Source organism: Phoenix dactylifera, unplaced genomic scaffold, assembly GCF_009389715.1.
Source record: "Phoenix dactylifera cultivar Barhee BC4 unplaced genomic scaffold, palm_55x_up_171113_PBpolish2nd_filt_p 000140F, whole genome shotgun sequence".
Classification (NCBI taxonomy): Eukaryota; Viridiplantae; Streptophyta; class Magnoliopsida; order Arecales; family Arecaceae; genus Phoenix; species Phoenix dactylifera.
In genome coordinates this window covers 842,163-865,561 of record NW_024067696.1, presented here as the reverse complement: position 1 = coordinate 865,561, position 23,399 = coordinate 842,163, and the positions used below count along the sequence as shown (strand labels likewise).

Below are 23,399 nucleotides of genomic sequence, written 5' to 3'. Positions count from 1 at the left end.
TAAAAGCCACATCCCAGCATTGGGAAAGCCTGAAAAGGCCTTTCCAACAGAATTTGGCATCCCCTTTCCAAAAAATCTTCAAACAACAATAATTCAGACTATTAAAAGGAAGAGCCAAGGCTAAATAAGGTGTGCTTCCTCTCTCCTCTCTCTTTTCTTTTCTGAGGAGTTTGAAAAAATAGCTCAAAAATTGCAAAATAAGAGAAGATGATGCCAAATTTTTTGATTTGGGCTTATTTTTTTATATGTTGTAGAACTATGGACGATGTACACGCTGGCATATAAAATTTTAAATTTTCAAATTATATATAATTTTTAAAAATTAAAAATATATTTTTAGATTAAAAAAGAATACTCTTTTTAAAAAAAACTATAAAATCAGAAACGTATTTAGGGGCATGCAAGTTACTCTCTATAAAAATTTGGTGTTCATTTATTTAAATTTTGATGCGATCACACGCATAACAGCCTAAGCCTAAATTTAAAAAAATTAAGAAATAAGTAGCCTTTTATGCATATCCGAGGGGCAATCCATTGTTGGGTTTTACATGAATCTGAGCTGAAATTAATTTTTAAGATATTAATATTTAAAAATTAATTTTAAATAAAAAATAATTTAAAATATATAATTAATACCAAAAATTATGAAAAATTAGTAGTGTATTACATAATTCAAAAATAATTTTTGAGATAGAAATCATATTTTTATGAATTTATGATATATAAACAATTTTTAAAATTAAAAATTACTAAAAATATATAAATAAATAAATAAATAAATAATTAGGGTTATGTATTAGATAAATCATATATATTTTTTAAGATAAAAAAATATCGTTGTTGAATTAATATTTTGCTAATTTTAAATAATTGATAAACTGATATACTTGATAAACCTACAGAAATGAAGCTGTCAAGAAAAAAGAACCCAAAGCATGATATTGGCCGAGAGCATGGGCAAATGCTCTTAGGCCGACACCATTGGCAGTGCAACTTGTGTAACACAGAGTTCAAGAAAGGAGGGGTAACCAGGTTGAAGTAGCACGTGGCGCAACTGGTCCACCTTCGCCCTTACTACAAGTAGAGGAATCGTTTGACACAGAATCGCCTCAACGATCTTGTATATGTTCACTACAATCTGAGGTTGAGGCTAAAGTGCATTCAGAAGAAAGCAGATGTCACGCCCCGAGCCCGGAGCGCGACAGACGCGCATGCCCGCACGGCGCGCACGGCGGCTGCAAGGCAGCTGATCATATCGAAGCGAATACAAATACTTAAAATTGACATAAATAATTAAGTCGTTTATTCAAAAATAGTCTTATAAAATTTCAAAATAGCATATGCCAGCATAATTCAAATCTCCAAGCTAATCTAACTAAAGGACCAATAATTGAAGGAATCGTCGAAAAATCTAACGCACTTTCCCAATCCCATACGATCAAGTCTCTAAATCTGAAAAACAGAAAAAACAGAATAATGAGCTACACTAGCACAGTAAGCAACAAAATACCCCAGAGTGGGGTCAAAGCATATCAGATCAAAATACAAAATAATGACTGGGAATAAATCACAAATAACATCATTTTCCTCTTTTCAAAACTTATTATCATTTTTACAAAAACTCTGATATCATAATCTCAACATAATAGGCTACGGCCACGTAACCCAGTGGCATGGGTTGCACAAGGTGCCAAATCCACTTTTTATCCACCGATGGCAGCCGATGTTGCACAAAAGTGCCAAATTCACTATATTTACCCACCGATGGCATCCGGTGTCCAAATCCACTATTCTAATCACCGGTGGCGCGGTGTCAAAACCGATTCCTCACAAATTATAAATCGACAGGTCCAACGTATAATCCCCATTGGCGGGGCCAGAACAGAATAGAACAGGTCATAGCCATGCTGAGAATGCATATATACAAAAATAGATTTCATAAACTGTCCATTCATATTTCACGGATTTCAGAGCATATAACATGATTTTCAAATAAAATTTAACATGCCTGACCCATTTTACTGAATACAAAATATATGTCAAAACTTAATCAATTTATCCAATAATTTGAAAATCATACTTGAAGTATTAAGTTACCTCTTCTCGCTTAACTCCTACTTCAGGTAGGCAGATCAGGTTCACCTGTTTAAATTTAATTTTTTTTTTTTAATTTCAGAGCTAAGCAAAACCAAAAATAATATTATTGGACACGGCTCAACAGGGCCCAGAGTTGGCCCATAATGGGCATGGCCCGATAAGGCCCACATCGGGCGTGGCCCAATAGACCCGCATAGACCCGGCCCAATAGGGCCCTCAAAGTTGGCCTCTAAATGGACATTTATGCAATCTAACTTTCTTATAGGGATCAAACATAAATTGCGGAAGACTCTTTTGTGGAATAATATACTGTCAAGGGCTTAAATGCAAAATTCCATTTATTGGCCAAACGGGTTCGAGTTTCGGGCTTCGGGTTTCGGGTCTGAACTAGGTTTCGGATCTGAACTGGGCCCAAGTTGGGCCCACAAAGGGTACGGCCGAAATAGGGCCAACTAAGCTGAATTGGGCCCACGGTGAACAGGGCCCAAGTTGGGCCCAGTTTGTCCCATGATGGGCCTCCTTCCCCAAACCCCCACGGACAGGGGAAGAAGGAAAAACGGGAGAGGAAGGGGCCGGCAGGGTGGTCGGAGGCCATCCCCGGTCAACGGCCAGCCGGCCGCAGTGGCGGCTGGCGGCCGTTGCGGTGGCCAGGGTTGTTGCCCAAGGTGACAACCCAAGAGGGGGGTGAATTGGGTTTTTCCAAATTTTTAGTGCTTTAAAAACTTCCTTAGTTGAGTGCTGTGGATGCTTTCTTAAATTACTTCAATGAATTAAACTATAGCAAAGAATGAAAGATAATACAAGAATAATTACAAGTGAAACCACAACACAAACACCATGATGTATAGTGGTTCGGTGCACCTCAAGGCACCTACGTCCACTCCCCAAGCGTCCCTTTGAAAATTTTACTATAATCCCTCAGATTACAGTAGGATTGTTTTACTATAATCCCTCAGTCCCTTTCCAAAACCTTTACAATTTGGTTTTCCGGGATCATCAACAATCTAACGTTGGTTTTGCGAGCTCACCAACAACCTACACCGTTGATTTTTGCGGGATCACCAACAAACCTTACAATGAATAATAGAAAAGAAGTTTAAAGCTCCTAAATGAGCAAATATAACAAATATGCACAAAAAAAAGAGTAGAAAATAATTATCGCTTTGTAGATTGCTCTTCTCTTCTTTCCCAAGGTTGCTTCACTCTTCAATGAATTGGTTGAGCTTTTGAAGGCACTTGAATTCTGCTCAACACACTTTTTTTGGGTTTGAACTTGAAGTAATAACCTTAACTTTCTTGGATTTCCTCTTTCTCTTGAATGCACACTTAAATTCCCACCAAGATTACTTCCTTTGATGAATAGTGGCTCTTAAATACTTCTCCAACCTCCAAAGATCACTTTCCTACCGTTGGAATGGAGAAAGTAGCCATTTATAGCCGTTGGGGACTTAAAAAGTACATCTGCAGAACTAGCCGTTGGGCTGTCACCCGTGCTGGGCTCGACTCAAACTTTTCTGGGGTCGGCCCCTGCTACAGTGGGGTCAGCCTTCTCAGAAAATCCAGAAGCTTGTTTTTCTGACTCTTCACGCTGGGATCGACTCATGCTTTCTTGGGGTCGACCCATGCTACAGTGGGGTCGGCCCTCTCAGGGATTCCAGAGACATTTTTTGAGTTCTTAACCTGGGGTCGGCTCCACTGGGGTCGGCTCAAGGTTTTCTGGAGTCGGCTTAAGGAAACTTAGGATCGGCCCTCTCAGTAAATTCCAGAAGGCTGTATTTTCAGATGGCTGAAGCTGGGGTCGGCCCGAGCTTTTCTGGGGTCAACCCGAGATCTGTGCCATTTGTGCTAGAATGTGCCAAAGTGTGCCAAATTGTGCCAGAGTCGACTCCATCTCTTTTGGGGTCGACTCTAACCCTGTTTTTCTGCATCTTTAGGTTAGATTTGCATATTAAACATATAAAAGAAGTAACATTGCAAATCATTTCTTACTCCTTAGGATGCTTGGCACATTAAAGTTTAAGCTCATTAAGCATGTAAATGACAGAGTTAAGCTTCAATCAAAAGAACTTGACTCTAAGATATATTAAACTCTAAATTAGTTCTTTCCTCAAGTTCTTCTAATATAATTTGTTTTAGATGTGTTCTTGAAAGTTCTTTTAAATATATCAAGTAAAGCGTATCAAGGATGTATCAAATCTTTCTTCCTTACTTACTTATGTATTAGATCAATTGAATTAAAAGCATTAGTCTGTCCATTTGACCTCAATGGCTTTGTAAACATCAAAATCACACTAGGATCCTCAATCTCTCCCTTTTTGATGATTACAAAACGTTGAGTGTAAGCAAATTGATATTCATGTGAGAAGGTTTAATGTATAGAAAATGCTTTTGGTGTAAAAGTGTCAAGATGGTCCAATTTAGAGAATGTATCAATGAACCAAAAGCTCCTCCTATCTTATCCAAATAGATGCCAAATGAATTTTAGCTTTGCTCCCCCTTACTCTTGTATTTCATTCAAACAAAATTTTCAAAAGTTTGTGTCAAAGCAAGAGTTTCAAGTCATGTATCGAGGTAAGAAAAATCTCTATTATTATGCGCCAGAATTTAGATTTTTTTCTTTTTTGTCACATGTCCCCCTTAAGTATATAATGCATGTCTCCTCCTTAAGTATGCAATATATACCTTTTATATTTTCCCTCCTATTATATTCTCTCCTATACAGTTTTTCTTAAAGAATTTGTTTCTAGTTTCTTTCTTATATTTTCTCCCCCTTTTTGTCATCATCAAAAAGAATGAATAATAATGAAATGGATAGCATTGTAATGACAATCAGAAAGATCATAGCTCAAGAGAAGCATTGTATTTCATCTATGCCAAAAGCACAAACTACCACAAAGAGCAAAAACAAGTCAAAACAAATATATAATCTAGGAGACTTTAAGAACACACTTCATGATAATGCTTTAGAGTTAATCAGCTTTAACATAATCAACATATTTCAATCAAAACTGATTTATATTCAATTCAAGGCATAAAGTATTATGAGCATATACTCAGATATTTCTCTTTTTTTTTGACAACATCAAAAAGGTTGCAAAATAATGAAACATTAAATACAAGACAATATTTTATTCAATGCATGTCAGATTATTGCAAGAATATGAATCATATGACTCAAGGCAATAATGTCAGGGCAAGATAATGAGTATAGAACGAAGCCAATTAAGGTAGTTTCAAAATTATGATAAGATCACATCAAATTTGATACCATTCTTTAAAGTTCTTTTACTTCACATCAATATCATTAAAATTAAGCATGAAACATTTGGCTTTAAAAATGAGACATACGAGACTGAAGAGATCTCTAAATATAGATTCCAAAGATAGTTTTTCAAATCAAGTATAGATCATGTTAAGTATACAGCAACATGAGAGCAATCTTTTTTCAGTATAAGATAAAGATCGAAACTTATATACTCGAAAAACATAAGATCATGTTGAATCATTAATTCTTAATGATTTCAAAGTTCTTTTATGATATAAAAATATTTGGGCACATATACCAAAACATAAATTTATGCGATATATATGATACATAAAATCCAAAGCTTTGAGAGTTCTTTTAGAGCTCTTTTAAAGACTTTCTTTTACTCCTTTAAAGATTATAGCATTAAAATCAATTAGAATGAATTGGCTCAGGATTCAAACACTAATAAGGTGCATGCTAATAAGACTCATTAGTAGATTCCAAAATAAAATTCCGATAATAAGACAAATGGAATTCTTTTCAATTAGTTTTCAAAACAAATGATTTACCAATTAAGTACCAATGAAAATCCAATTTTCAAAAGATATTCAATAAAGCACAAAGTCTAATACCAAAATATGCTTAAATTGATATCAATTTGAAACCAATTAGACATTAAAAGCATACTAAAAGTCCTTTGCCAAATTTACATAGCATAATCTTTAATGATTTAGCTTTTAAGAAAATTCATTTCTCTTTCATTTAAATTAGCCTCTTGAGATCTATTCATGCTTTGAAGGTAAAGCAGTTAAGTTCAGAAATTTACAAGAATGATAATGAATAAAACATAAAATATTCAAGGTACGCATCAAATATAAATAAGATACAGACTACATTTAGATTGAATATCTAAAGTTCTCCCTCAAAAGATGCATTCTTTTTTTTTAATCATTCTTTTTCTTTTATTGAATTTCAGATTTTAACAATAAGCTGAAATTCTATGATATCAAAAATGTAGAGTGATCTAGAGCTTCCCAAAATTTACAGCAATCATCCTTTTTAATCTTGCAAGAACAAGTTATGCTTCCTCTTAATTTTTGAGAGTATGCACTGAAATATTAATTAGAAAATAATTCTTTTGAAGCTCAAATTTCTTTTAGAATCAATTACATTTTTTTTTTAAGAATTACTTGAGTAAGTTGAAATATTTTCAAGCTTTAGAATCATTCACTTTCTTCTTAAAAATAGCTTTTCCTTTTAATTATAGAAGCAATTAATTATATAGAAAAAACATATTGAAGATCATTCAAGTGTATATTTATAAATTTCAATTCTTGTCATAGTTTCTCAGCAATGTATACATGAAGCACAATAAGTCATTTTATATCAAAGTAAAATCATATATTTAGAAATATTTTGTTCGCAATCAAGATCATTGAAAAACACATCACTTAGACCAATTTTAGTACACTTATAAGATAGAAATAATATGTTTCAGATGCGTAATCGGAGCAAACAACTAAGTCACTATATTTTTTTTAAAATTGTAGTTTTTATAATAAATCATTAAGATTGAAAAACATATTTTCAAAATATTTAGCACATTCAAAATCTTTGTAGTTAATATTGAATTTTGGTACAAATTGGAGCAATTTATTATGTACCAATGTTAGGCAAGATGAAGAATAACTCAAAAATAATTCATTCTGGCCTAATTTGCAAATTCAAATTATTCTTTTCTTTATTTTTCAGATATATTCACTAAAACAAAATGATGTTGGTAACATGTTTCAATCAAATTATCTAGGCATGAAGCATTACAAATTATATTTAGGAAAGATCTTTGCTATTTGAATATTGAAAAACACATAATTCAAAACATCATGTCACATGCAAAACATAATATGCATTAAGTCATAACATCATGGATTAAAATATTAAGAGCAAGCATGTCAAGGATCAAATCAATTCTTTTCAAATAAACTCTCCCTATTTATATATAATTCTACACTGACTTTATCCTTAAGGTGTTGTTTTCAAGTGATCGAAACTTCATTTGACTTTTCACAAGCTTCTTATATACTTTCATTTATCTTGTCATTCATTTCCTCATTTTTGAATTTCTTTCTTTAAGCACTCAATGAACATTCTGATCTTCATTTCTTTTTGGTTTTACTTTCTATGCTCTATACTCTATTTGCTCCCTATCCGATGGAGTTGGAAGGGGCACGAGGTACTACACTAGCCTCCTCTTGTGTCGTCCCTAATATGCCCTACACCGAATAGTTGGGTCAAATAGTGCCGGGGTACTACACTAGCTACCCCATTGACACCATCCCTATGATGAGCAATATAGAAAGGTTAAACCGTTCCCTTTAAAATGTTCACTCCAAACTCTCCCTGTTTAAATATAGTTTATTACATATTTTATCCCTTCCAAAGGAATGTTCACATAATTCTTACAAATGTACTGAATATATTATGCTTGTTTTGCTTTTACTTAAGATGGAGTACTTAGTTTTATTATCTTAACAGATTTTTATGAGTCTTTTGATATCAATTAAATGTGATTCATTAGAATTAGTTTGATATCTTTGCATATAAGTACAAAATGAGCATACAATTTGGCCTACAAGCTGTATGATATAGTAATTGTGAGAACCCAGGAAAAAAAAGGGATTGATGGGCCGGCCCGAAGAAGCCGGGCCATCATCATTTACGATCGTGCCTTAGGCACGATCGTGGAAGAGGGAGCGATAGGGGGAGTCGAAGGCGGGGGGAGGTGATTCGCCGGAGGAGACCGAGCGCCGGAGAGGCGACGATTCCGAGATCCGGCCGGCCGCGAAGGAGGCCTTAAAGCCCTCCCTTCAACGAAGATCTTCCCACAAATCTGGTGAAGAGGTCTTGGATCCGTGCGTGCAGATCTGCGTTTGCTCAAGATTTTTTCCTCCGATTTCTCGCCGGAAAGGTCGCCGGAACACCCCCATCGGACCGAGGTATGCATGGCTCACCCCTTGTGCTTCCTTTGCTAGGGTTAGGGCTATGTTGGATTGGGTTTTGGCCGATGAATCATCGGAGAAGGATCCGAAACAGGGTACCCCTGTTTCGGCTCCTCTCCTCCGGATTCCTGCCGCCACCGGCCGCCGGGTTGGCCGGGATCCATGCCATTTGGGGGGGATCCTTCCGGTTCTTGGGAAAGAAGAAGAACCTCTTCTTCCCTCCCTCGGGGTCCTGCCGGTTCTTGGGAGAAGAAGAGGAAGAGACCACTTCTTCCTCCCTTTCTTGGCCGGCCACCATCGCCGGCGACTGCAACAGTGGCGGTCGGCGATGGTTCGGCCAGTGGTGGCCGAGGTGTTGCCGGGTTGGGGAAGGAGAGGGCAGCCACCATGGCTATACCCTTGGACCAAGTAAAAACAAAAAACATCTGTGAAGAGAGAAGGGTCTTCTTCCCTTATCTCTCATCCACCCCTTCTTTTGGTCCTTTCACCGAGACCGGCCATCGTCGCCGGTATGGCGGCAGCCACGGCTGGCGACGACATAGGTCGGTGGTGCAAGGGTGGGAGTCGGGCCACCCCGACTGCCCTAGATCTAGAGGGACTAAGATGTTTGGGGATCTGGTGATGGGCCCCAAAGTAGATGTAAATTATGGTTTAGAATATTTAAATATTAAATAATTTAGTTTGTGATTTATAATCGATGTTGTAGGGGAAGAGTCAGCGGTGCAGGAGGTTTTGATCAGGGGATTCAGCACCCCGCTCATAGGTTGTGATTCGAATCCGTATTTGAGTCAGTCTACAAATTCCTGTAAGAATCCCTACATCTGAGCACCTCTATGCATATATTTGATTTATCGTTGGATTTATTTTATAATTATGTTGTCATTTGTTTTATGAGCTAATATGATACCTATGAGGCGTGCATTTTGTTTATTATGAAAATATTGAAATAATTAAATTGGAAAGAAATAACATATTTTTGAGAATTTATGAAAATATGTGATGTGATTGAAATGTGATTAAACATGTAAAACTAGACATGTAAATGGGTTGGACTAATCTTGTCATGAGATAGCCTCTACGAGCTTATGCGTAGGATAGCTGCCATGAGCTGATGCATGGGATAGCCTCCACGGGCTTACGCGTGGGATAGCCTCTACGAGCTTATGCGTAGGATAGCCTCCACGGGCTTACGCGTGGGATAGCTGCCACGAGCTTATGCATGGGATTTGTGCAGTCTTGGACTGGGGCATGATCTTGTTAGTCCAAAATCAGAAGTGAAAAATCTTAAAACTTGAGAATCAAAGTAATACGAAAGTGGATCACATAATATGTAAAAGGATTTATGTATATGTACTGGTTATATATACTTGTTGTTTGTTGAGCTTTTATTTATGAACATTTGAAATTGTGTAATCAATCAGTACATTTTAGTTGGTTTGGTTTAAATATATTAATCGTTAATTTTTGGCATTTTTGTGAATATTGTACCTTTTTAGGCCTTACATTATCTCTAGGGTTTTACTTTAGGGATATGTGGCCGTGTCACGTGGTCGATCCAAGTGATGGGTTTGGGGCGTGACAGATTTGATATCAGAGCTTAAGGTTTAGGAATCTTAGGGTTTAGGCTTGAGTAAGCATGAGTGGGGAAAATCACCAAACACGTAAGATATTAAAATGGTGTATTTAACATATTAAGGATGCAAAATTTGTCTCAATCTAATAATCTTGATGCTGGAAAAATTGTGTAGGTTGATATGGCGCGAGGGCGTGGTCAGGGGCGTGCCAGAAGGCCGACCCAATTTGCGGACGGCTCCACGGCTTGGGCACCCTCTGGACAGCAGGAAGGTACCTCATCCACGCTTCTGGACAGCAGGAAGGTACCTCATCCACGCCGACTCGAGATGTGCAACAGCAGGAGCACACTATCGACCCTACTAGCAGTACTCTAGAGATGGGAGCTCCAGAGATTGGGACATCCGAAGGATCAAGTATTCAGCTTGAGGAGACGATAAGTGTTTCACAGTTGATGCAAATGATGGTGCAGAGCTGCTGCCAGGGCAGACATGATGAGGATGGTAGAGGTACAACAACAGTTCTTGCAACAACAGTTGCAGCAGCAGCAAGCAATGTATCAACAACAGCAGCAGCAACAACAATAGTGTCAAGGCACTACAGTCCAGCCGGAGCACCGAGTCAGTCTGTTGGATTTCCAGAGATATGCACCCCAGCTTTTAAAGGTACGGCTGACCAATGGAGGCTGAGAGCTGGCTGAAACAGATAGAGAAGGTCTTTCAGGCCTTGAGGTGCCCTGATGAGGAGAAAGTCCTTTTTGCCACTTTCATGTTACAGGGTGAGGCAACTGACTGGTGGGAGATGGAGAAAGGGAAGCTTGGTCCGAATGATGCCCCTTCATTTGGGAAGAATTTAAAAAGATTTTCTATAAGAAGTATTTTCCCCACGGTATCCGATTTCAGAAATATAGAAAGTTTGACCGACTGGAGCAGGGTGATATGACAGTTGCCCAGTATGCAGCAAGTTTGAAGAGATGTCCCGATATGCTCCGACCTTGATATCAGAGGATAGTGACCGAGCAAGAAAATTTGAAAATGGACTCAGGGGACGGATTCAGCAATAAGTCGTGCTTTTGAACTGACTACCTATAAAGATGTGGTTAACAAGCCCTGGTGAAAGAAAAAGGGCTTGACAATGCCCAAGCTGCCAGAGAAAAGAATTTGAAGAAAAGGTTTCGACCACTGATTCTCCGAGCCAAAATAGTAGACCTTTCAAGTCAAAGGAATAAAGACCGAATCAAGTTATCACCGGAGATAGAGGTCAAGCCTGGGGTGCTATTAGATGCTACCGCTGTGGAGGACCTCATCTTAAGCGAGATTGCACTTGGGTTGGAGGGACATGTTTTTCTTGTGGTCAAGAGGGGCATAAGGCTATTGTTTGTCCTAATGGAAAAGAACCGTAGAGGCGACAGGCACCTCAGTCCTCGCAGAGAGCCCCTGTAAACCGAGCACCTCAGGAAGGACAACAGCAGAGGAGGGCAGCAGAGGCCTAGGACCCAAGGATGGATCTATGCACTCATGGAGCAAGATGCTAAGGCTTCTAATTCAGTGGTGACAGGTAATAATCCATTCCTAATACTCTCTCTTGTTTAGCATGTCATAAATTTTGTTAGGTTATATATGTTTATGTATGTATGGTTAAAGATTGTGATTAGGTGCCTTGGGACTATGTTTACAGAAATGATTAAGTTATGAATGTTTTATTTGACTCTAGTGCTACCCACTCCTTCATATCGGCCAATTTTGTTAGGAAGAATAATTGAAATATCACCTGTGCCATTAGAAGTTGATCTCTGTCTCTCGACGCCAAGTGGAGATGTTATATTAGTTAATTCAGTTTGCAAGAACTGTATTTTGGGCATTGAGGACAGGAAACTGAATGTAGACTTGCTGGTCTTAGAGATGAATGATTTGAATTGATCCTTGGAATGGACTGGTTGGCTGCATCCATGCTACTATTGATTATTTTGAGAAAACGATCAAGTTTCAGATCCCTGGTCAGCCAGTGTTTGGTTTGGTGGGTAGCAAGTCACCGCATCAAATGAAGTTAATCTCGACTCTACAGGCTAAGAAGCTTCTCGCAAAAGGTTGTGAAGGATTCTTAGCTGCTGTGTTAGACACCCAGAAAGAGGAGCCTAAGTTAGAGGATATCCCTGTGGTGACAGAATTTCAGATGTGTTTCCAGATGAATTGCCAGATTACCCCTGATAGGAAGATTGAATTCTCCATTGACTTGATTCTTGGCACTGGTCCAATTTCAAAAGCTCCATATCGAATGGCTCCAGCTGAATTGAAAGAGCTGAAGGAACAACTACAGGAGTTACTAGATAAGAGTTTTATCAGGCCTAATATTTCTCCTTGGGGCGCTCCTGTATTATTTGTGAAAAAGAAAGACGGTAGCCTCCGACTCTGTATAGACTACCGGGAATTAAACAGGGTGACAATACGGAATAAATACCCACTACCAAGAATTGATGATTGTTTGATCAGCTGGAAGAGGCTCAGGTTTTCTCGAAGATTGATCTTCGTTCTGGCTATCACTAATGAAAATAAAGGCAGAGGATGTGCCCAAGACAGCTTTCAGGACTAGATACGGGGCATTATGAATTTTTGGTCATGCCTTTTGGTTTAACAAATGCACCGGCTGCCTTCATAGATCTTATGAATCGGATATTTAAACCTTATCTGGACCAGTTTGTGGTAGTGTTCATTGATGACATTTTGGTGTATTCAAAGAGCTCACAGGAATATGAAGAATATCTAAGGATAGTATTGCAAACTCCTAGAGAAAAAAAGCTTTATGCTAAGCTATCAAAGTGTGAGTTCTGGTTGGATAGTATTTTTTTTCTTGGGCATGTAATTTCCAAAGAAGGTGTCTCTGTTGATCCCATGAAAGTGGAGGCAGTAGTTGGGTGGTGTAGACCTACCAATGTAACTGAAGTGCGCAGCTTTTTAGGATTGGCTGGATATTACAGAAGATTTGTTAAGGAATTCTCCTGTATTGCTATGCCTCTAAGTCGCTTAACTCAGAAGCGAGTAAAGTTTGAATGGATAGATGACTGTGAACAGAGTTTTCCAAGAGCTGAAAAAGCGTCTGGTGATAGCCCCAGTGCTAGCTATTCCATCTGGAACAGAAGGCTTCACCATCTATAGTGATGCATCTCGTAAAGAACTTGGGTGTGTTCTGATGCAGAATGGAAAGGTGATAGCTTATGCCTCTAGACAGTTAAAGTCATATGAACAGAATTACCCTACATATAATTTGGAGTTGGCAGCGGTAGTTTTTGCTCTGAAGATATGGAGGCATTACTTGTATGGAGAACACTATGAGATTTTCACAGACCATAAGAGTTTGAAATATATCTTCACACAGAAGGAGTTGAATTTGAGGCAAAGAAGATGGCTAGAGCTACTGAAGGATTATGACCTGACTATCAGTTACCATCCAGGAAAAGCAAACGTAGTGGCTGATGCTTTGAGCAGAAAATCCTCAAGTGGGCTAGCAGCATTGATCACTACACAGAAGCATATTTTATTGGATTTGGAGAGATCAGGGATTGAGATACGACTACATGATCCTAAGGTACAATTGGTTACCCTCGCAGTGCAACCTACTCTGATTGAAAAGATCAGGATGTCTCAGAAAGAGGATCCAAAGTTACAGAAGATCAAAGAAATAGTAGAGTCAGGTGTGCAGTCAGAATTTCGAGTGCATGAAGATGGCTCTTTAAGATTCGGGGAACAGGGTATGTGTGCCGAAAGTACCAGAAATGAAGAAAGAGATTCTTGATGAGGCCCATAACTCAGCTTATACAATGCATCCAGAAGGAACTAAAATGTACCGGAACTTGAAGAAAATTTTTTTGGTGGAGTGGCATGAAGCGAGATATAGCTCAGTATGTTGCACAGTGCTTAGTGTGTCAGCAAGTAAAAACTGAGCATCAGAGGCCTGCTGGACCATTACAGTCTCTTCTCATTCCTCAGTGGAAGTGGGAGCATATCACCATGGATTTTTGTAACTGCCTTGCCTAAGACCCCTCGAGGTAATGATGCAGTGTGGGTAATTGTTGACCGACTGACCAAGTCAGCACATTTCTTGCCTTTTAGAGTTGGCTTTTCTTTGGAGAAATTGAAAGTTTGTACATAAGCAAATTGTGAGGCTGCATAGAATACCAGTTTCAATTTGTGTTTGACAGAGATACTAGATTTGTATCACAATTTTGGGAAAGCCTTCAAAAAGCCCTTGGTACAAGACTGGACTTCAGTACATCTTTTTCATCCACAACTGATGGACAGTCGGAGCGCACTATTCAGGTCTTGGAGGATATGTGAGGGCTTGTGTCATGGATTTGGGTGGTGCATGGGATAGTCATTTGTCGTTGGTTGAGTTTGCCTACAACAATAGTTATCAGGCTAGTATTCAGATGGCTCCTTTTGAGGCATTGTATAGCAGGGAATGCAATCTCCAATTTGTTGGGATGATGTGGGAGAAAGAAAGTATTGGATCAGAGATAGTACAACAAACTATGGATAAGATACAGGTGATCAGAGAACGGCTCCTTATAGCTCAGAGTAGACAAAAGAGTTATGCTGACAATAGGAGAAGAGAACTGGAGTTTCAGATTGGTGATCATGTTTTCTTGAAAGTATCTCCTACTAAAGGTGTGATGAGGTTCGGGGTTCGTGGCAAATTGAGCCCTAGGTATGTTGGTCCGCTCGAGATCTGGACAGAGTTGGAAAGTGGCATACCGTTTGGCTCTACCACCAGTCTTATCAGGTGTACATAATGTATTCCATGTTTCAATGCTGAGAAAATATATTCCGGATCTGAACCATGTGGTAGATTTTGAGCCTATAAGTCTGCATGAGGACCTAACTATGAAGAGTATCCGATACGGATTGTGGATAGAAAGGATCAAGTGTTGCGACGTCGGACCATTCCTTATGTAAAGGTACAATGGAGCAATTACTCAGAAAGAGAGGCCACTTGGAAGCTCGAGAAGAAATAAAGCAAACACCCTCAACTCTTTGGTATTCCAGGTACGTCAATTTCGCGGATGAAATTTTTTTTTAGGAGGGGAGAATGTGAGAACCCAGGAAAAAAAAGGATTGATGGGCCGGCCCGAAGAAGCCGGGCCCATCATCATTTACGATCGTGCCCTAGGCACGATCGTGGAAGAGGGAGCGATAGGAGGAGCCGAAGGCGGGGGGAGGTGATTCGTCGGAGGAGACCGAGCACCGGAGAGACGACGATTCGAGATCCGGCGCCGGGAGGAGGCCTTAAAGCCTCCTCCCTTCAACGAAGATCTTCCCCACAAATATAGTGAAGAGGTCTTGGATCCGTGCGTGTAGATCCGCGTTTGCTCAAGGTTTTCGCCTCCGATTTCTCGCCGGAAGGGTCCGCCGGAACACCCCCCATCGGACCGAGGGTATGCATGGCTCACCCCCTTGTGCTTCTTTGCTAGGGTTGTGGCTGTGTTGGATTAGGTTTTGGCCGATGAACTATCAGAGAGGATCCAAAATAGGGTACCCCTGTTTCAGCTCCTCTCCTCCGGATCCTGCCGCCACCGGCCGCCGGGTTGGCCGGAATCCATCCATTTTGGGGGGGGGAGGATCCTTCCGGTCTTGGGGAAGAAGAAGAACCTCTTCTTTCCCTCCCTCGGGGTCTGCCGGTTCTTGGGAGAGGAAGAGGAAGAGACAACTTCTTCCTCCTCTCTTGGCCGGTTACCATCGCCGGCGACTGCAACAGTGGCGGCCGGCGATGGTTTGGCCCAGTGATGGCCGAGGTGTTGCCGGGTTGGGAAAGGAGAGGGCAGCCACCATGGCTTATACCCTTGGACCAAGAAAAAAAACATCTGTGAAGCCCTTCTCTCTCATCATCCCCTTCTTTTGGTCCTTTCACCGAGACCCGGCCATCATCGCCAGTATAGTGGCGGCATAGCTGGCGACGACATAGGTCGGTGGTGCAAGGGTGGGAGTCGGGCCACCCCGACTGCCCTAGATCTAGAGGAATTAAGATGTTTAGGGATCTGGTGATGGGCCTCAAAGTAGATGTAAATTATGGTTTAGAATATTTAAATATTAAATAATTTAGTTCGTGATTTATAACCGATGTTGTAGGGGAAGAGTCAGCAGTGCCAGGAGGTTTTTGATCAGGGGACTCAGCACCCAGCTCATAGGTTGTGATTCGGATCCGTATATGAGTCAGTCTACAAATTCCTGTAAGAATCCCTACATCTGAGCACCTTTATGCATATATTTGATTTATCGTTGGATTTATTTTATAATTATGTTATTATTTGTTTTATGAGCTAATATGATACCTATGAGGCGTGCATTTTATTTATTATGAAATATTGAAATAATTAAATTGGGAAGAATAAATTTTTGAGAATTTATGAAAATATATGATGTGATTGAAATGTGATTAAACATGTAAAACTAGACATGTAAAATGGGTTGGACTAACCTTGTCATGAGATAGCTCTACGAGCTTATGTGTAAGATAGCTGCCATGAGCTGATGCGTGGGATAGCCTCCACGGGCTTACGCGTGGGATAGCCTCTACGAGCTTATGCGTAGAATAGCCTCCACGGGCTTACGCGTGGGATAGCTGCCACGAGCTTATGCATGGGATTTGTGCAGTCTTGGACTGGGGCATGATCTTGGTTAGTCCAAAGTCAGAAGTGAAAAATCTTAAAACTTGGGAATCAGAGTAATACGAAAGTGGATCACATAATATGTAAAAAGGATTTATGTATATGTATTGGTTATATATACTTGTTGTTTGTTGAGCTTTTGAAATGATGAAATGACATTTATTTGTTACTTTGAATATTTTATTATTATTATTGTGTTTGGCTTTTGAAATTCTTACTAGGCTGGAAAAGCTCATACTATACTTATTTTCTTTTTCAGAAGCACTGGATTTGTAAAATCTGTCGGATGGGACAAGAAGTGAGATCAATCTGGAGGTAGACTGCTAGATAGTTAGAAGTTAGCTTATCTTTTATTTATGGACATTTGAAATTGTGTAATCAATCAGTACATTTTAGTTGGTTTGGTTTAAATACATTAATCGTTAATTTTTGGCATTTTTGTGAATACTGTACCTTTTTAGGCCTTACATGATCTCTAGGGTTTTACTTTAGGGATTATGTGGCCGTGTCACGTGGTCGACCCGAGTGATGGGTTTGGGACGTGACAGTAATACAGCTTCAAACAATAAAATTACTTTGCTCATCATTTTTAAACTCTACAATATGGGGTCATAGATATACCTTTCTTCATGCCAAACTTCTGTAAGAATATTCTTGTGAACTTACTTTGGCCAATGAAGATCCCCTTTCTTATTTGTCTTAGTTTGGAGTTCGAGAGAAAAAGGTTAGTTCATCCATTTTACTCATTTCGAACTCACCCTGCATGAGCTTAGTAAAAACTTTACATAAAGCTTTATTAGTAGCACCACAAATAATGTCATCAATATATATTTGAGCAATTATGATATCAGAATTTTTCTTTTTGATACATAGTTTTATCACTATTACTTTCTATCAAAAAGTTATTTAATCTTTCATATCATGCTCTTGGCACTTGTTCTAAATCAAATAGTGTTTTATCATGTTTGTAATGAATGTTTTTCAAATATAGATGTTTATTTTTACATAAAAATTTTAATGATATAACCACACAGAAGTTCATTCTACATATTCATTTGACAAAATACAAGTCTCATAAAACAATCAAACGAAAGTGGTTATCTTTGGCTTCTAATCATGCAAAGATTTCTTCAAAATCTATTCATCTTTTCTGATTCATTCTTTTAGTAATCACCAATTCTTCTTAATTAAGTGTGCTTCTGAAAAACTCAATTTTGTTCCAAATATAAAAAGTTTTCAGATTCTTCAACAAGATTTCAAACTTTATCCCTTTCAAAATGATTTAGTTTAACTTAACCAATTATCATCTTGTTCATTCTTCTTAATGTCTTTTAAATAGAAGCAAAATGACAAACTATATTCTCAATAAAAAATCTAGTTTTAATAAGAATAATATGAATTGATATTTCTACAACTAGTATCTTTTCATTAAATATTCTATATGCATTGCTTAAAGAGTAATATCCAAAGAAATACTTGTTTTATCAGATTTGGCATATATTTCATTCTTGAGAACATAACATGTATAACTGAAAAACATGAAGGTATGCACCATTTGATTTTCTGTTTTTCATGAGTTCACATGGGGTTTCCTTCAAAAATAGATTTAATAGAAACCTTATAATATGACAAGCTGTGATGATAGCATTAATCAACTACAATCACAAAGCATTGTTCTTACACAATAAAGGTTCTATTTTTATATTTTTATAACCCCTATATGCAATAGTGTTCTTGGTGCAAAATAATTGTATTCAATACCATTTTCTGTGCAAATCTTATTAACAAATTGGTTTTCAAAACTGTGCCATGATACTTTAACAGTTTGCAAACCTTTTTCATTTGAAACCTTTTGTAAGTTTGTGCTAATGCAGAAAATATTTCAATTTAAGTGCCAAGAACAAAACCAATGTTAGCTTTGAGAAATTATCCACAATTACAAAATCAGAAAGCTTATCTCCTAGGTTCACAATCCTAGAGATCCAAATAAGTTCTTATGGAGAATTTTCAAAGGCTAAAAGGTGAAAACAATGTTTTCAGATTTAGAAATGATTCTACTTTGTTTTTCTGGATGACATACATAGCAAACTTTGACCTTGCAAAAATTAATCTATGTGAACCAATGACAAGGTCTTTTGAGATTAAGTCCATACTAGTATGAGTTGAATTTATATGCCAAAACTAGTCTCTTTAATCTCAGTATTCTTAATGCATATATTTAAAATATACCAAGTAGACATTCTTATGTTTATGATCAATAGAAGATAATGCCATGGATAAGAACTCTCAATCAAGCATATAGAGAATTCAAAGAGTTATTCTAAGAGTATTGATTAAGCAAATTATCCATCAATAACTGAAGCATAATATAGGAAGATGGAGTGATTTGGATATATTTTCTTTTCATACCAAAAGTATCAGTTATATCACAGAAATGATTAATACTAGCTACAATTTCAATATGAGAGGATGCAAGAATTACTAATTTCATTATTTCTTCCATTTTAGTCACTCTTCTTAATTACATTTTAAGTTCCATTCTTTAACACGTGTCTAGAGAACTCATTGTCCAAATAACATCTTTCATTGGAATCTTGGGTAGCTAGACACACCTGCTAAAAATGATCAGATTTTCAACTTAGAAACCCAAGCTCTTTTGGATCCTTGCAGGTTAGCTATAATTGTTCATTTTGTAACCCATATTCTCTTAATAGCTATTTTGTTTATTAATTTGCAGGTTTTAGGATTACAAGGAATGTATTTCTACATACTCTTATTAAATTTAACAAACATAAATTTAACATAAGTAGATGATGGATTTTTAATTTTCTGTTTTTGTTCATTAGGTTCATCAGATATATTAGAATCTGTTTTAGGATAGATAGTGGAGGATTTAACACATATGTCATTAAGGAATTTTTGTGTGTACTGATGAGAGCACAAAAGTGCAATCGTCATACCATCTTAACTAGTATTATAGTTAATCTTTAATAATAAAATTAACTAATTAACGTCGTATTTGTGTTTGAGCGCAAGTAATCCAAGAGACCCAATAACATTGGGTTTGAGCCCAAGGCCCGGCAACCCAAGCTCTAGTCAAGCCAGCGTGCCAGCAACAACCCGCGTCCCAGACTTCCTCCCTTGATCGTGCCAGCCGCATGCCAGCTTTCGTGCCAGGCCGTCCGCGTCTCCAGCGCGTCCCCACCATGCCTTACAACCATCCAGCATCAGTTGATTCAGCCGCTTCCGTCCGTGACGCACCGGAATCCCAAACCCCCAGGAACCACATTTCCAGCCTCCCAACGCGTTCATCCTCCCCTGTTTTCTCATCTTCCCGTCTCATCCCGCGTCCGCGACCCAATCCCAGTCGTGCGCCCATTCTGAAAATCCAGCATCAAGCCGCCCACATCCGCACCATGATCTTCAGCCCCTCTCCCGTGATCCCGCCTCACAGATCGCCCCCAAGCAAGCGTCCGTGAATGGCGTCTTCCCACCGCGTCTCCTCCATTCCAGCCGTCGGCATTCAACGCCCACGTCCCAGACTCTACCGTGATCCAAGCTCCTCCGGAACCCCAGCGGCCATCGTCCCGAATCCACGCTCCCAGCTCATCCCGTGATCAAGATCCAGCGTCTCAGCCCCTCTCCCATGGATCCGCTCCTCCCATCATCGCGCCCAGCCGCTCGCTTGCATCCATCTCCAGCGATCCCGCGTGCATCAGCTTCCGAAATCCAAGCCTCCCGTGATGCTAGCAGTGGTCCCAGCAAAGATCCCGCAGCGCCCTTTCATCCAAATCCCATCCCCCGCGTCCGAGCTCCATGGATCGTGCCGTAGTCAAGCCTCCGAGTCCGCCCCTTCCGGAATCCAAGCATCCTCACTCGACCTATAAAGAGGGTGGCCATCGGAAGGAGGGGAGCTCTCGGTGCGGGCTGGGTGTTGAGCCAAAGAACAAGGGAGGCCCTGTTTTCCGAGAAGAAGAAAAAAAATGTTATTTTAATTTTTCTTTTGTTTAGGTGTTCAACCGAGTTACTTGTTCCTTGTTTTTTTTAATATTTTTTTCTTTCTTACTCTTGTAAGCACTTGTCCTTTTATGCAATCCATAAATTTATTTTATGCAATCTATATTCCAGTCTGCAATTTTCCTAGCACTGTTTTCATCCAATTTATGCTAAAACTTTAATTTCTATTATTTTTTATTTTTGTATTTTTAAGTTCCGTTCTTCAACTTCTGTAATTTTTCTTTTTATACAATACAATTAAATCTTCATGCAATTTGTGTTCGCTTCAATATTCTTGTTTTCATCCATTTTAATTTATGCCAAAACTCTTCTTTGATTAATTAAATAAATGCTTTTCGAATCTGAGTACCTTTCTTTTAGTTAGTTTCAATTAGAAAATCATCTCAACATCCCCGACAAAATATTTTTCTTTTGTTATTCAAAAATCGCTTTTGAATCCAAGTGAACGTTTTTATTTTTAAGCAACTCCAATCGCTTTCCTGTGGATCAACCTCTTACAACTACTATTCTTCAAGTAGAACAGGTAAGAGTAAAATTAATTTAAACTTTGTTTGTCGGTTATAACAACGATCTGTTTAGCATATTTTTAGGTAAACAGAAATCGGACAACAAAATTTTGGCGCCGTTGCCGGAAAGGCAAATCGAGAAGCAAGAACGATCACGAAGATAAATCGAGTTTTGGATGCCCGGAGTGAACGCACTTCGGTAGTAAGTTTTTATTTTTATTTTTATTAATTTTTCTTATTTTGATAATTTCTAGTTAATAATTTCGTAGTTATTAAATTCTGAAATTTGAAATTCGAAATTTAAAATTCAAAAAAAAAATTGAAAAAGAAAAAATTCCAAAATTCTAAAATTCAAAAAAAATTAAATTAAAAATTTGAATTCTGAATTTTGAAATTCGAAATTTAAAATTTTGAAAAAAAATTAATTAAATTAAAAAATAAAAATAAAAATATTATTTTTGCTAGTAATTGATAGGATACAATCCTCCGAGGTTATCATACCTCTATTGGGGCTCCTCACGGAGTAATCTCTAGAGCTTATTCACCGGACATTCGGAGATTGATTGACGCATAAGGATTGTGTTTAGTTTACATTCAAGTTATTGCTATAAAAAAAAATTTTAAAAAAATAGTAAATTTAAAAAAAAATTTGCTTGCTCATTTAATCAGTACAACCTAATGACATTACATAAACTTTAAAATCATTGATTATTTGCTGCATTGAGTATTAAGCATTTGCATAAAATAATTTAAGGGCAAAACCCATTAAAAAGATAAGGTCGGGAAGTCATTACCTGTCCTTAGCCCAAAAATCACCACCTTGCATACATATCCTAAGCCAAATTAAATTAAAATCAATTAGACGTTGGCCTTAGAATTTTCGAGCTCAATTAGGCTCTTGGAAAGAAGCGGCCGAAAGCCACTCCAGTGAGAATTTAGTAATTGGTGATGTCTTGGAAAGTTTTACAACAGTAAGAACTGTTACGGATATTGTGGTATCGGTGTATCCCTTCTGGCACCACCACACACCCCGAGACTTTCCTGGTCACTGGTTACTGGGTCGCTTAACTGGTAAGCTCAAGCTTAATCTGAAAGAGAGATTAGGAACTGTCTAATCTAGGAGAAAATTTTAGGAACTTTTTAACCTGATAAATCTCTGTGCAACTAGATTAAAAGCTACTAAACCTTCTTTAACCGCAAGATTAAAGAGCCAATCCATTGTGTGTTGTTGATTGTGGTCATCTTGGTCTAGCCCTTCTTATCTTTTAGGATTTCGTTTAGGAGTCGAGTCTAATTAAGTTGTGGATAATGTATGCATGGTAGAAGATCATTAAGGAGTAAGTTAACACCATTTAACCCAGAGGTTGGAAAAAATTATCCTCACATCCGACGAATTAGTGATCAACCACCAATCTCTACAATGGGTGATCATATCAGAACCCTGAATGAATTATTCGCTCCCGCATCTGCTAGTCCACCTACTTGCATAGTATTACCAATTAATAATGCAGCCCAATTCGAAATTCGGGCTGCAACAATAAACATGTTACCCAAATTTCATGGGTTTGAGAGTGAACAAACGTATATTCATCTAAACAAATTTTTGACAATCTGTCAAACGTTTAGAAATGAAAACTTAGATGAAGAGGGTATTAAATTAAGGTTGTTTCCCATGACTTTAGAGGATCGTGCTGCTGTATGGCTGTACTCTCTTGCTTCAAATTCCATCACATCATGGGAACAACTATCTAGGAAGTTCATGGCTAAGTTCTATCCCATGATTAAAACAGAAAAAATTAAGTATGCCATAAGAACTTTTAGAGGAAAATCTGAGGAGAAATTTTTCCAACTTTGGAAAAGATTCCATGATCTTTTGGTCAAGTGCCCGCACCATGGGCTTGATAAAGCTGATCTGGTCCACTTCTTTTATAAAGGACTAACTCCGGCACATAGAAATATGATTGAGTCCATGCACAAGGGTAGGTTCTTGTTGACTTAGCTGAAAATGCCCAAAATTGGAGTAGCTATGGTGAGAAAGTAAATAGAGATGAGTTCGGATCTAGAAAATCAGGTAATTATGAAATGAAAACAGATCCAGAACTCAAAAATGTCATGTCCAATCTGGTGACTGGAATGAACAACTTAAGTAAAAAGTTTGATGCTTTCACTATTTCCCTAGTTCGAGTTCATACAAAGAGTCAAATCCCGTCATGAAAGTGGATCACGAGTCATATAGTTTGTGTGTCTTGTGTAACAGTCCGGAGCATCTAGTGGAGTGCTGCCCTAATCTGCCCACCATAAAG

General features: G+C 38.3%; 1 protein-coding gene across 5 annotated transcripts in view; it reads right to left on the bottom strand.

Moving 5' to 3' along the window:
* Positions 1–23,399, bottom strand: part of LOC103697780 (beta-1,6-galactosyltransferase GALT31A) — a 101,266-nt gene that overhangs the window by 8,929 nt on the left and 68,938 nt on the right. The gene's annotated exons all lie outside the window — the stretch shown is intronic.